This window comes from Delphinus delphis, chromosome 15, assembly GCF_949987515.2.
Source record: "Delphinus delphis chromosome 15, mDelDel1.2, whole genome shotgun sequence".
Taxonomy (NCBI): Eukaryota; Metazoa; Chordata; class Mammalia; order Artiodactyla; family Delphinidae; genus Delphinus; species Delphinus delphis.
Window position 1 is genome coordinate 81,236,600 of NC_082697.1, and position 12,104 is coordinate 81,248,703.

Consider the following 12,104-nt stretch of genomic DNA (forward strand, 5'->3'; position numbering starts at 1 on the left):
CCGTGAGTAACAGGAAGAGTACTTGAGAGAGAGTCAGGAGATCCTGGTCCTGGTCTCAGTACTGCTGCCACTTTGCTGTGGGACTCTGGTGAATCCCTCTCCTTCTTTGGACCTCAAGCTCTTCAGATAAAATGATGGGTTGAAACGGCTGGTTGATCTGTCCCCAGCCAGCTTCCAGGGGGTTCCAGTCGGGTCCTGTGCTCCCTTTATCCACTGCATGCTTTTCAGTGTTGGGGACACATGGTGCCTTTAGCTCCCTCAGCTCTGCTTGCTAACAGTTCAAAGCTGCCACAGAGAGAGTTGATCCAGGGTAAAATATTCTTGGTTTAAGCCTTTGAACCCAGAGACAAAGTCCCAGCCCTGGACACTGGATCATCTTTCTACCCCTGTCCTTCCCTCCTCTTCAGCGTCATCCACGTTCGTATTTGAGCCCTGGGGGAGGAGAGCGAGTCCTGAGCCCCACTGTGGGCTGGGCAAAGGCATGAAGGTCTTGGCCTCAGACACGCAGGCAGGGTGTGTGTACAGCTGGAAGTACACACATGGATGTGCCTGTGTGCACTTGTGGGTCTCTGTAATATTTTAACTTGTTCCTGTTTTCCTCTCAGGAGTGGCAGGACTGCAATTAATTAGAGGAAAAGGTTGTAGGATGGCAGGGGTGGCATTCTCTACCCTCTACCTAAGGGAAGATGTCACCTGTCAAATGAGATATTAGTCTCTAGGACTGTTGTAGGGCTAGCTTCCTTTGTCTACCCCCTCCCCCCCAAATAGGCACATGGTCCTCCAGGACTTGAGGGAGGAGGGGGATGAGAGGGGAGCACCTTTGGGATTCAGAGGGCTGGAGCTCTTCCAAGGGGTCAGGAGGGCTGCAGGCCTGGGAGCAGGTGTTTCTGGTGGTGGCCTCATGCTGAGTCCTTTGTCCCCTGGGTCATTGCTGCCCAATTTGCCAGCGCTGTCTACTCCTTACTGGAGCTGCCTATCTGCTCACTGGGTCAGTCTGCGGGGACAGGGTAGACTGGCTGGTAAGACCTCCAAGGGAGGGGCTCTTTTCTTCCCTTTTCTGTCCTCTTTGTTTCAAAAGCTGAGCCTACCTGCCCCACACCTGTCTCCCAGCTCACCTGGGATGCTGTGTCTGTCTCCCTGCTGAAGCTGAGTCCTGGCCTGCCAGTCTCCCTTTCCCTCAGTTCCTCCTGGAGCAGGTGGCTGCAGAGGGGCAGGTTTTGGAAGGCGGGGGTTGGTCTTTTTGTGTTGAAGGAGGAGTCTGTGCCTTGTGTAATGAGGTGTGACATGGGCTGGGCTTGCCCAAGCTGGGGCAGATGGGGCCCTTAAGAAGATTGGTTCCCAGGGTGCAGGGAGGTCTGCACCACCCTTCTCTGGATTTCTCTCCTCTCCTGTAAGATCCAGTTGTTTTTCTTTTACCGTTTCTATGCTCTGACAATTTTTCTAGTCTTTTCTAGAGACCCACAGAGTTTAAGAGTTTGCATTCTGGAGCCAGACTGCTGGGTTTTGAATCCTGGCGCTACCACTTACTAGCTCTGTGGCCTTGGGCAAGGTGCTTAACCTCTCTGTGCCTTAGTCACCTCACCTATAAAATGGAGATGATATGGGAATGATGTGAGAATTTAATGAATGAATGCATTGAAAAAACTTAGAACAGTACTTGCTACATATTATGTGCTGTATACATGTTTAGTTTTGTTATTATTTCTTTGTCGAGAAACTCTTTAAATGTGAGCGGCATCAGCCCTTTATGATATGAGTTGCAAATATTTTAACATAGTCCTCTGTTTTCTTTTTTTTAACTTTTATTTAGAAATAACGTGGATTCATATGCAATCGTCAGAAATAATAGAGCTCTTGTATACCCTTCATCCGGACGTTACTCAGTGATAGCATCTTGCGTAACTGCAGTACAATGTCACCGCCAGGAAATTGACATTAATGCACTCCACTGACCTTATCCAGATTGCACCCATTTTACATGTACTTATTTGTGTATGTGTGTGTGTGTATTTAGTTCTGTGTAATTTTATGACATGTAGATTCCTGTGACCACCACCACCAGTTCAGTTCCATCAAAGGGTTATCTTGTGCTGCCCTCTTATATCCTTAGCCATATCTTTCCCTCTCCCCTCCCTAACCTTTGGCAACTACTAACCTGTTCTCCCTCTGTATAATTTTGTCATTTCAAGAATATAATATAAATGGAATCCTGTAGTACATAGCCTTTGGGGATTGGCTTTTTTTCATGCAACATAATTCCCTTGAGATTCGTCCAAGTTGTGCCTGTATCAATAACACGTTCTTTTTTATTGCTGACTAGTATTCCATGGTATAGTTGTTCCACAGTTTGTTTAACCAGCCAATGAAAGACATTTGGGTTTTTCCAGTTGGGAGCTCTTCCAAATAAAGCTTCTGCGAACATTTGTATGCAGATTTTTCTAAGTTTTCATTTCATGCACAAGTGTGCAATTGCTGGGTCACAAGTTAAGTGTGTGTTTCATTTTGTTAGAAACTGCCAGGCACTTCCCTGGTGGTGCAATGGTTAAGAATCCGCCTGCCAATGCAGGGGACACGGGTTCGAGCCCTGGCCAGGGAAGATCCCACATGCCGCGGAGCAACTGAGCATGTGTGCCACAACTGCTGAGTCTGTGCTCTAGAGTCCACGAGCCACAACTACTGAACCCGCGTGCCACAACTACTGAAGCCCGCGTGCCTAGAGCCCATGCTCTGCCACAAGGGAAGCCATTGCAATGAGAAGCCCACTCACCGCAACTAGAGAAAGCCTGCACACAGCAACGAAGACCCAACGCGGCCAAAAATAAATAAATACATTTATAAAAAAGAAGAAAAAGAAACTGGCATACTCTTTTCCAGAGTGGCTGTTTCATTTTACATTCCCATCAGCAATGTGTGAGTAATCCAGTTACTCCACATCCTTACCAGCATTTGCTCTTATCACTATTTTTAATTTTAGCCATTCTGACAGGTGTGTAGTGATAGCTCATTCTGCTTTTAATTTTCATTTTCCTAGTGGCTAATGCTGTTGAACATCTTTTCATTTATGTTCAAATAATTACCATCCGTTTAGCCTCTTTTTTTGGGGGGGGGGGCTGTGGCACGCAGCATGCAGGATCTTAGTTCCCCGACCAGGGATTGAACCTGTGCAGTGGAAGCGTGGAGTCTTAACCACTGGACCGCCAGGGAAGTCCCCACATAGCCTCTTTAGTGAAATGTCTGTTCATGTGTTTTGCCCATTTTCTGATTGGATTGTTTGTTTTTTACAGTGTTGAGAGTTTAAAAAAATATTCTTTATATATATATATATATATATATATATATATATATATATATATACTTTGTTGGAGATGTTATTTGCAAATATATTCTCCCAGTCTGTAGCTGCCATTTCATCCTCTTAGCAGGGTCTTCCACAAAGTAAAAAATTTTAATTTTGATGAGGTCCAATTTATCAAGTTTTCCTTTTATGGACTGTGCCTTTGGTATCAAGTCTAAGAACTCTTCCCCTAGGTCTAGGTTCTGAAGATTTTCATCTGTTTTTTTCCCTATATTTTATAGTTTTGTATTGAAGTCTGTGATACATTTTGAGTTAATTTTTGTATAAGGTGTGAGGTTTAGGGCAAAGTTCATTTTTTTGCTTATGGATGTGCAACTGCTCCAGCACCATTTTTTGAAAAGGTCATCCTTTCTCCACTGAATTCCTTTCACCCCTTTGTCAAAAATCAGTTGGATCGGGTCTTCCCTGGTGGCGCAGTGGTTGGGAATCTGCCTACCAATGCAGGAGACACGGGTTCGAGCCCTGGTCTGGGAAGATCCCACATGCCGTGGAGCAACTAGGCCCGTGAGCCACAACTACTGAGCCTGCGCATCTCGAGCTTGTGCTCCGCAACAAGAGAGACTGCGACAGTGAGAGACCCGTGCACCACGATGAAGAGTGGCCCCCGCTCACCGCAACTAGAGGAAGCCCTCGCACAGAAACGAAGACCCAACACAGCCATAAATAAATAAATAAATAAATAAAATAAAATTTTAAAAAGTTGGATCATATATTCACTTTTCTCTTTAAAACAAAAAATCAGTTGGATCTAATTCTGAGTTCTCTATTCTGTTCCATAGATCTATATGTCTGTCCCTTGCCAATACCCCACTGCCTTGATTACTGAAGTAAGCCCTAACTTCAGGTAGTGATTCCTCCCACTTTATTCATTTTAGCTGTTATTTTATTTTTCAAATATACAATACAGTATTATTAACTACAGGCACCATGCTGTACATTGTATCCCCAGGACTTATTTTATAACTTGAAGTTTGTGCCTTTGGACCCCCTTCACTCAGTTTGCCCACCCCCTACCCCTCTGCCTCTGGCAACCACCAATCTGTTTTCTGTATCTATGAGTTTGGTGTTTTTTAATTTCACATATAGGTGAGATCATACAGTATTTGTCTGACATTTCACTTAGCATAATGTCCTCAAGGTCCATCCATGTTGTTGCAAATGTCAGGATTTCCTTCTTTTTTATGACTGAATAATATATACACATTTTCATTATCCATTCATCCATCAATGGACACACTTAGGTTGCTTCCATGTCTTGGCTATTGTAAATAATGCTGCAATTTATTTATTTATTTTTGGCTGCATTGGGTCTTCATTGCTGCACATGGGCTTTCTCTAGTTGGGCGAGTGGGGGCTACTACTCTTCTTGCGGTGCACGGGCTCCTCATTGCGGTGGCTTCCCTTGTTGCTGAGCATGAGCTCTAGGCGCGCGGCCTCAGTAATTGTGGCTCGCGGGCCCTAGAGCGCAGGCTCAGTAGTTGTGGCACATGGGCTTAGTTGCTCCACGGCATAGGATCTTCCCGGACCAGGGCTCGAACCCATGGCCCCTGCACTGGCAGGCGGATTACTAACCACTGCGCCACCAGGGAAGCCCAGTGTTTTTATTTCTTTTGGACAAATCTCCAGAAGTGGGATTGTTGGATCATATGGTAGTTCTATTTTTTTTTTTTTTAATTTTATTTCTTTGGCCACGCCACGAAGCTTGTGGGATCTTAGCTTCCTGACCAGGGAGCGAATCCAGGCCCACGGCAGTGAAAGCACCAAGTCTTAACCACTGGACTGCCAGGGAATTCCCTGGTAGATCTATTTTTAATTTTTTGAGGAACCTCTCTACTCTTTTCTATAATGACTGCACCAATTTGCATTCTCATCAGTGCACAAGGGTTCCGTTTTCTCCATGTCCTTGCCAACACTTGTTATTTCTCGTCTTTTTGCTGATAGCCATTCCAACAGGGGTGAGGTTATTTTACATTATTTTATTTTATTTTTTACCACACAGATATATTTTTGAAAATTTTTATGGGGTTAGGTAGAGATTTCAGTGTACCTTGGAGCATGTCATCTCTCCACTTAAGATCTTTTCAGGGCATCCTGTAGCATTTAGGATGAAATCCGAACTCCTTGCCTCAGCGCCTGGCTGTGGCCCCTGCCCACCTGCCTGGCCTCATCTCTCCAGGTGTCCCTTTGCAGTCACTTCTGCTGTGCTTGGCTAGTCTCAGTTCATTTCCTCTTGCAAATGCTGATTGTTCTGTTTTGAAAGTGGTTCCCCCACATTTTTCACTTGGCTTGCTCTCATTCCTCCTTCGGATTTAGTCTCTAGCTACCTCAGAGAGAGGTGCCTTCCCTGAATTCCCGTCCCCCTGTCCCCTGGGCTTTGTTCAGGGCTGTGTCCCAGAGCTCACCTCAGCACAGTGCCTGGCATGCACAGGGCAATAGGGTTTGGGGTAAGGAAGGATGACTCAGGTAGGTAGTATGTACCCCTGGGTCCTAGTCTGCCCACCCGATGGGGTCAGACTCCTTCCGTTTGGCGTCCTGTCTCTGGCCCCCCAACTGTGCTCCCTTTCCAGGCTGTGCTCCCCTCCCCAAGGGAACCTTTAAGACCCAGGAGCCAGTGAGGAGAGGCAGAAAGCTGGGAGCTGCGAGGAAGAGGCAGAGGAGAATGAGCACAGTCCCGAAGGGCTGCTGACCCCTGTCTCAGGCCCGCTCCACAGAAGTAGGGGTTAGGGGGTGACGAAGGAGAAACCCGGCTCTGAAGTAGACAGGAGTAGGAAGTCTCAGGTGGGACTCCTCATCCGTAACAGCCCACCTAGATTTGCTGTCTTCCTCACCACCCTGTCCTTCACCTGAGGGCCCCCTGAGATGTGCTATGCAACTCTCCACCCCGTCAGCAGCTGTGGCTTGACCTGTGTATCCCTGCCCCCAAGGAAGGGCTTCCTCTGGGGCCTGTCGGGGCAAAACCTCCAGGCAGGAGTGACCAGGTGCCCGGGCATCTGTGTGGCACGCCCCCCCCCCCCTTTTCCTCTCAGGACCCCATGGTCCTGCCTCCCTCCTGCTCTTCCTGTAACAGCCAAGTGTCCTTCCTTCTCCTAGTCCCCGCGATCTAACCAGGAGACTCTGGAGCCGATCAGAGAGAAGTCAGGGCAACTTCCACTCCAATGTGAGTGGGAGCGAAGGAACGAGGGGTCAGGACCACGTGAGGAATAGGCTTCTCTGTCTTCTCTTCATGAACTCTCTGGGCAGAAAAACTGGTACCCAGCAAAGACAGTTCCCTGAACCTAAGGCAATGCGGTAGGGGGTCTTCAGACCCCCATCCTGCACTTCTCAGCAGTGCATGGGAGGCTGAGCCAGCCCAGCCTTTGGATTCAGAAAGACCTGGTTCAAATCCTGCCCTTCCTGGCTGTGTGACCTTGAGCAAGTGAGTTAACTTGTCTGAATCTCACTTTCCTTATCCGGGAAAAATGGTAAATATTTATTTCACATGGCTGTATGAATGTGAAGCGCCTTGCACAGGGCTTGGTACCCAGTGAATTGACAACAGGTGAAAACTCTTCTCCAAAATGTATCATTAAAGAAGTGGTTCTCCCAGTGTGGTCCTGGACCAGCAACATCAGCGTCCCCGGAGACAGGTAGAAATGCAGACTCTCAGACCCCACACCTCCTGAATCAGAAACTCTGAGGATGGGGCCCAACAGCCCCTTTTAACAAGCCCACTGAAGTTTGAGAACTGCTGCCACTTCGAATGAGAATGTGGACAATGAGATTCTGAAGCTTAGAAGACATCAGAACCACCTGGAAGCTTGTTAAAAATACAGATTCCTGGCCTCAAAGCCAGAGACTGAGGTGGGACCTGGGAATCTATATTTTAACCTGCGGTTAGTTTGATGGGGGACCCTGCACCAGAGGCTGCCCTGGGGGAAGGTCATGGAAGCCGCTTCGAGTCATAGAAGGCTCCAGCCTGGGGAGCTGAGGGCTTCCCGTGGGTGGAGAAGGGGATTTCAAGTTGGAGAATGGAGGAATTTGGACTTTACCCTAAAGTCCCCGTGGAACGGGGAGGAGTAGTGCCCAATGAGGGAAGGGCGTGCCCTCCGTGGACACCTGCCCAACCCCGTGACGTCACCCCACGAGCCGGAGGGGCACTCCGAAGGGGCGTGGCCTCTGGGAAGGGGGTGGGTCTCTCCCGCCTCCGCCCTCGGTCTAGTCGGACCTCCCTTCACGACAGGTGGGTGCGGGTGGGGAGAGGCCTGGCCCGAGGACACCGAGCGCAGGGTGGGACCTGTGGGGGCGGAGGGGTCAGCGGGGCGGCCGCCGGGCTGGGGCACCTGGAAGACCTGTTGCCTCGCGGTCCTGAGCTCCGGGGGCGCCGCGGTGCGCGGACGCCGTTACTCCCGCGTCGTGTCCATGGCCGTCTCGCCGAGCCTCACTGGGCCTCGGGTTTGGGAGCTCGCAGCAGCCTTGCGGGGACGGCGGCGGAGCTGCGGGTGGCCTCGTGTTGGTGTCCGCGAACAGGGAGAAGTACCATCGTGAGCCCTTGAGCCCCGATCGAGGGGCCGGCTCCCCCCGCAGCCCCAACGGCGTTAGCCGATGGAGGATTATGGAGGAGCTCCTACCCCGTATCCTTAAACACTCAGGGTCACCCGTGGTGACACGGGCCATTGGAGACACTGGTTTCACGGGACAGCTAATCTCTAGTTAAAACAACTCCTCAACAAGCTAGTGAAACCATGTCCTTTGGCCTGGAACAGCCGGCCTCTCTCTCCCTCTTTCCCTCTCTCTGTGTCCTGCTCTTGTTGCCAAGTCCACCACCATCGGGGCACTTACTTCATGTCGAGCGAGATTTGCATCAGCTTCTCATTTAATCCTAAGGGCAGGCCGTCCCTTAGGCCCTAAAGGCATCACCCCCATTTTCCAAATCAGTAAATTGTGGTTTAGAGGGGTTCAGTAACTTCGGTAAGTTTCCAGTTAGTGCTATGAGAGTGAAAAAATGTCTGCCAGGCCGGTGCCCTTGTCACGGACCACTGCTTTCCCCACCTCTCTGATTGGACCCAGGGGTCCCTCCTTTTCTCTCCCGGAGGCCCCCTCCTCCATCCCTCTGCTTGCCATTGTGCAGGTTGTACACTGCACAACTCCACAGTCGACAGATGTATAGAACCATTAGGGCAATTTTCCATCAGATGGCAGTAAAGAGCTTTGAGGAAGGGGCACACTTTTCTCATTTGCACAGTCTCCTTCTAGGCTGCCCTGCTGTCCCTGCAGCCATCTCCTCACGTTTCTTTTTCCTCTCCCTGGCACAGAACTTGTTCCTGGTGGGGGATCTGACCTCATCCACCCCTTTAGCTCTCATTGCACCCACTTCATGCTTCTAGGGTTTTCTCTCCTGCCAAGGAGCAGCTGATCTTCAGCATCCAGCATCCCCCAAACCTGCCACTTCTGAGCTGTATCAGGAGACCTGCTGCTTCCTGCTCTGTCTGGTAGGCCTTGCTGTTGTGGGCATGCTCTCTCTACACAGTCATCCTGAGCTGCTGCTGCTGCTGGGAGTGAGGCTGGTGGAGGCTGGATGGGGAGGCTGCTTCGGCCGATGGGGAGTGGGGGATGCTGGAGTCCTGGGGAGAAGTGGAAGTCCTGGATAGGAGAGAGGAAGGGGCTGGCTGCAGGAGATGCCAAGGAGAGGGGACTAGCCCCTGGTAGTGGCAAATGACTGAAATTAGTGTGTGTGTGTGTGTGTGTGTGTGTGTGTGTGTGTATGTGCGTGTGCTGTTGGGGAAAGGGATGTATTGTCTGAAACAGAAGGTGCTCAGAGATCAACTAGTGTAGCTCCCCTCCCCCCATTTTACAGATGAGGAGACTGAGGCCCAACGAGGAAAAAGATGGTGTTGCTGGAGGTCTGGGGATCCTCTGATTTCTGGTCCCAGGCCCAGTCCTCTGTCTAATGTGAGTCCCTCCTACTCCTCTCCCTGTCCCCCAGGGGCAGACTTTGGACCTGGGACTGTAGATGTGGTCTCAGTGCTGTGGTCACAGCACACTGCTGATTGGTGTCAAAAGGCCTCTTTCTCTACGGATTTCACTTCCTGCTAGACTACCCAGTCCCCGCCTGCAGCCTCCTCTGTCCCTCCAGCCCAGAATCAACCCAGCCTCAACCCTTTTTTGCCCAAGTAGCAGCCCTTCTGCGGCCTGGGATGCCAGCAGGAAATGTACTGGGCATTTGGGGGTTCTCTCAGGTTGAAGGACTGACACCATGTGTGTGGGGAGTAACTTGCAGAAAGGGGGCTGGTTCCTGATTCCTAGGTCTCTGCTAGCAGCCTACGTTTCCTAAAACTTAGTGTCTAAGGCTTCAGTTTCTTTAGTACCCTTCCTGGTTGCCTCGGCAGCCTGACACTTGCTAAGTATGATTGGTGACCAGCTGGGTGGCCACCCCCAGAAGTTTAAGATCTTGGGGGCCCCTGGGTGGGCATGGCTGGATGTAGACCTACCCCCATCAACTTCTCCACACAACAGACCGCCCCATGGCCACCCCTCCCCCCTGTGCTGTCAAGGCTCCCGCTTCCTTCTCCCCAGACAGAGGGACTCACGGGGGGCCAGTCATTCCTCTGTAATCCCAACACCAGGCTCCCCTCTCCAGTGCCCCCAACACTCCACCTGTCTTCCACCACCCACCCTTTCTCCTCCTGCCTTTGCCCTGGTTTCCCTTGGCAACTCTCTGGAGCCTGGAGAAGCCCTCAAAGGAAAGATGGTCCTTGATGGCCAAATCCTTCCCACCACAGGGCCTCCAATCCCAGCCCTCCAAGGATGGGAATGCTGCCAAGGCGAAGGTGTGGGTGAGATCCTGGGGGACATGGTGGCCTGAGCCTGAGGGGCAGCCCAGACCTTTCCTTCAGCTACATTAGTTTTCTGAGGCTGCAGTAACACATTGCCACCAACTTGGTGGCCTAAAACGACAGAAATTCATTCTTTCAGGGTTCTGGGGGCCAGAGGTTGAAAATCAGTTTCACTGAGTTGAAACCAAGCTGTGAGCAGAGCTGTGCTCCCTCCAGAGGTTCTAAAGGAGAATCCATTCCTTGTTTCATCCAGCCTCTGGTGGGTGCTGTCACTCCAATCTCTGCCTTTGTCACATTGTCTCTTTTTCTTCTGTATCAAGTGTCCTGGTGCCTCCCTCTTTTAAGGGTAATTGGGATTGAACCTGACATCTTTGAGAGGTCAGTTATTACACCAGCCTTCCGCCAAATACACACGTAAGTGTTGATCGCTTAGTCCAGCGGTCCCCAACCTTTTTGGCACCAGAGACCGGTTTCGTGGAAGACGATTTTTCCACCAGCGGGGGGTGGGACGGTTCAGGAGGTAATCTGAGCAATGGGGAGCGATGGGGGCCGCGGATGAAGCTTCACTCGCTCGCCTGCTGCACAGTTCCTGCTGGGCGGCCCTGTTCCATTACCGGTCTGCGGCCCAGGGGTTAGGGAGCCCTGGCTTAGTCTACAAGTTGTGGGAAACAGCCAGGAAAGGAGTTGAGAAGTAAGGAGGAGAGGTCCCAGGACCAGCTCTAGGCCAGACTCTCAGTAGCTTCCAGGTAGGCTCACCTGGGGGTGGGGATGAGGGGCGTGAAAGACCAGAAGGGCGATTGCATTTCTCCCCAAGTTGTGCAAACAGAACTTGCCTAAAGGCCTCCTTCATGCCACCTGCCCTGCTCTCAGGTTAGGAAGCACTAGGGATTGTGGGTAAGAGCCTGGGCAGTCACACCGACCTGGGTGTAGACCAACACCTCACCCATTACCAGCTGTGGTTCTTAAAGTGTGGACCAGGGGCCAGCAGCATCAGCATCTCCTGGGAGTTTATTAGAAACACAATTTCTAGGGCCCCACTCCAGACGTACTGAATTAGAAACTCTATGGTGGAGCCCAGCACTGTGTTCAACAAGATCTCCAGGAGATTCTGATGCGTGCTGGAGTTTGAGAGCCACTGTCTTAGACTCCTCAAAAATGTGCATGATAGCACCCACAGCAAACACACAGTGATTGGTAGGATTAAACAAAGCTGTGTCCACAGAGGACTTAACTGCAGCCCTAGATTTTCAGAGTAGGTGCTCAGTACATATTTGTGGGATGAATGAAAGAGCTTTACAATGAGTAATGGAATACAAGTGGTGTGGTTTTCATTCACTCAGCAAACGTTTACTGAGTGCTAGGTCCTCCCTGGGGCAGTTTTGAAGGTGATTCACTCCAGCCCAGTACACAGCTGAGAGAAGGTAAATTGATAGTCTCAATGCGGGGTGAGAAGTGCCCCAGCTGAGGGATGGTCAGATGTGCTGGGGGAGCCCAAAGATGGAAGGAAGGAAACCATTGTTGACATAGGTGCTTTCACACATGCATTATCTTTTTAGATGTACGAGAAGAGCCTTAGAGTGTAGTCCCATTTCCTGTACCTACTTGCTGTGTGACTTTGAGCAAATCACTTGGCCTCTTTGTATGCGGATGTATTTCCCCATCTGCAAAATGGGGATGACGATACCACACAGGGTTTTGTTTCAAGCAGTTGGCATAACCCCTAGCATGTAGTGGGTTCTGAAAGATGTTAAATGTCTTCTTGTAATCCTCCCAGCAATCCTGTGATGCAGGTGTTCCATTTACTTTTTAAAGTCTCAAAGGAGCTAAATGTGCTAGAAACCTAGGCCAATGTCAGTTACTGCAATCTGGCCCAACTTTAGCATTGAGCTCCCTGGCAGCCACAGAAAAGGAGGAAAAGTGATGGTTACCTGGAGAGC